The sequence below is a fragment of the Dasypus novemcinctus genome, chromosome 2 (assembly GCF_030445035.2).
Source record: "Dasypus novemcinctus isolate mDasNov1 chromosome 2, mDasNov1.1.hap2, whole genome shotgun sequence".
Classification (NCBI taxonomy): Eukaryota; Metazoa; Chordata; class Mammalia; order Cingulata; family Dasypodidae; genus Dasypus; species Dasypus novemcinctus.
In genome coordinates, this window is record NC_080674.1 from 84,336,901 (window position 1) to 84,340,346 (window position 3,446).

The following is a 3,446-nucleotide window of genomic DNA, read 5'->3' on the forward strand; positions in this document are numbered from 1 at the left end:
CAGCTACAATATGCTTCTTTCCATATCCTAGATGCAAAAACCATCCTTTGAAAATCTAAACCAACATAGAAAATTTAGCCAAGCCAAATTATTCTCTTTCAAAATTAGGTACAGCATATAAACAGCACAAAACTAAAACAATGCTCTTTCGATGAACTCAGAGGCAGAGGAATAAATAAGTCTTTATTAGAATAGAGTACTGCATTTAACATTTATAATTCACTTTAACTTCCATTAAAAATTAACTGCTCCATGCTCACTTTGGCAGCACATACACTAAAATTGGAATGATACAGAGAAGATTAACATGGCCCCTGTGCATGACAGATAAATTTGTAAAGTGTTCCATAATTTTAGCTAATAAGCAAATTCAGCAGAGTGATAAGATACAAGATTAATATGCAAAAGTCAGTAGTATTTCTATATATTAGTAATGAGCAATATGAGGAAGAAGTTAGCATTTACAATATCCACAAAGCAATCAAAAATTTAGAAATAAACTTAACCCAGATGTAAAGCACTTGTATTCAGAAAACTACAACACATTGCTAAAAGAAATCAATGATGACCGAAATAAATGGAAGAACATTCCATGTTCATGGACAGGAGAAGACTAAATATCATTAAGACATCAATTCTACTCAAATTGATATACAGATTCAATGCAAACCCAATAAAAATCAGCCCCATTTTAAAGAAATGGAAAACCTAATTATCATTTTATTTGAAAGTATAAGTAGCCCCTATAGCCAGAAACATCTTAAAAAGGAAGAACAAATTTGGAGGATGCTTTCTTCCAGACTTTAAATCATATTACCTAACTACAGTGGTAAAACCAGCATGATACTTGCATAAAGATAGGCATATAGACCAATGGAGCCATCCTGATGGTTCAGAAACAGACCTTCACATCCATGGTCAAGTAATTTTTGATAAGGCTGTCAAACCCACCCAGCTGGGGCAGAACAGTATATTCAACAATTGGTGCTGGGAGAACTGGACCAAAAGAAAAAAAGAGGACGCCTATCTCAAACTTTATGTAAAAATTAACTCAAAAATGGATCAAATACCCAAATATAAAAGTGAGAGCCATAAAATTCCTGGAAGAAAATTTAGTGAAACATCTTCAAGACCTGGTGGTAGGTGGTGATTTCTTAAATCTTACACTGAAAGCATGAGAAATGAAAGGGGAAAAAAAAAAAAGGATAAACGGGACTTTCTCAAACTTAAATACTTTTGTGCTTCAAAGGACTTTTGTCAAGAAGGTGAAAAGGCAGCCCACTCAGTGGGAGAAAACATTTGGGGACCACATATCCAATAAAGGTTTTATTTCAATGCTATATAAGAAGATCATACAACTCAACAGTAAAAGAGCAAGCAATCCAATTAAAAAATGGGCCAAAGACTTAAACACTACTCAAACACTCTTTCACTATTGGTGGGAATGTAGAGTGATGCCGCCTCTGTGGAAGACAGTTTGGCGTTTCCTCCGGAAGCTAAAAACAAAACTGCTGTATGATCTGGCAATCGATCAATTAGGGATATATCCAGAAGAATTGAAAACAGTAGCACAAACAGACATTTGCACACCGATGTTAATAGTGGCATTATTGACAATTGCCAAAAGATGGAAACAACTCAAGTGCCCATCAGCCAATGAATGGATAAACAAAATGTGGTGTATACATACGATGAAATACTATGCTACTGTGTGAAGAAACGAAATTTGGATACATTATGATAACATGGATGAACCCTGAGGACATTATGTAAAGTGAAATAAGCCAGACACAAAGGACAAATATTGTATAGTCTCACTAATATGAACTAAATATGAAGAATAAGCATATGGAGTTAAAACATAGACCATAGATTACTAGGAGATAGGATGAGGGCTAAGAAGGGGTACTTCTTAATATATGTCAAATTTTCAATTAGTTTGATTTAAAGTGTGGAAATATATGTAGAATTTTCAGTAAGCTTGATTAAAAGAGTGGAAATGGATAAAGTTAATGGTAACACATTATAGTGAGTATAACTAACATGGATGGTTTATAAATGGCATAGTGGCTGAAAGGGGAGATTTAGGGATATAAAGGTCAATTGGAAGAAAGCTGAAGAATAATCTCGGTACTAAGTAACATAGTGAACACAAAGATAGATGAGGATTGTGGTTAAAAATACAAATATAAGCATGTTCTTCTATGAACAAGAACAAATGTATATAACTATTACAAAGTGGTAAGAATATAGTGATGCAGGGGGAAAAAGCAATTAATGTAATTTGTAGATTATAGTTAACAGTTGTAATATTCTTGCAACAATGTCAAAGAAGGTACTTTACTAACACCAAGGATCAATAAGGGGAAATGGGATTTTTTCTATTGCACTAAGGAAAACATTCAAAGGTTTACTGGGCTGATGACTGCACAACTCTGTGATGAAGGTGAGAGCCACTGAGTGTACACTTTGGATAGAATGTACAAGGCATGTGGTGGAAGACGGACTGTGGTTAACATTTCTCATGAATACTTCATGAGAATGTTCTCTCATAAACTATACTAATACATAGTGATAATAATAGAGGGTATATGGAAAAAATACATCAATTATAAATTATGGACCATAATTAGAGGTAATAATCTGATAGTATTCTTTCATAACGAATAACAAATATTCCACAAAAATATAAGGGGTTGGTGGAGGGGTGATGTATGGAATTCTACACATTATGAATGATTGTTTTGTAGGTTCACAACTTCTTTAATAAGATAGATAGATGATTGATTGATAGGTAGATAGAGAGAGAGATAGATAGGTAGATAGATTGCTGGGTCTTGACTCACACTGGGTGATAGAAAGCAAAAGTGGGTGTCTGGTTCCCAAAAGCTTTTCTCATAACCCATTTCCTTCCTTCTTTCTCTTCCTGCAAATGAAGATGAAGTTTTACAAAAAGTAGATCTATGACAGTTTAAGGTCAGTCCAAGAACCGGATGCTTTGAAATAGTAGTGTCTTCTGCCATGGTTTTCAATTTTAGATTCCGAGTCAATATTTAAAAAGGCATGAATCATGTAAATTTCCAAATAGCTCACTTTTTATTCAAGCTCCAAACTATTTCTTTGGAAAGGACAGAAGAAGGGTAGTTGTTAGATAAAACATTTGCTGACAAAAAGGTAAGTTTTCCATGCTTAGAACATAATGAAGAAAGGCCTGAGAGGTGGTGCCATTGTGCTATGAATTAGACATAGCGGAAAATACTAATTTCCTCTAAATTTGTTTCATCAGATTTGATGGATATGTCATAAGTGGAAAGCCAACCTTATTTTCCCTGAGAATTATAATCAGTCTCTGCTTGGCAACTACATTCAGTGAAATAACATTTTCTTTTCTTAAAGTACTTTCTAAAATATACCTATATATTTTTAAAGATGCTTAGATTACATAA

At 33.8% G+C, this 3,446-nt stretch overlaps 1 non-coding gene across 1 annotated transcript; it reads left to right on the plus strand.

The window, feature by feature from the left end:
• Window positions 1-252: 252 nt before the first annotated feature.
• On the plus strand, window positions 253-355 carry LOC111761912 (U6 spliceosomal RNA). Its single transcript, XR_002795147.1, has one exon. It is a non-coding gene; the product is annotated as a U6 spliceosomal RNA (small nuclear RNA).
• Window positions 356-3,446: the final 3,091 nt, after the last annotated feature.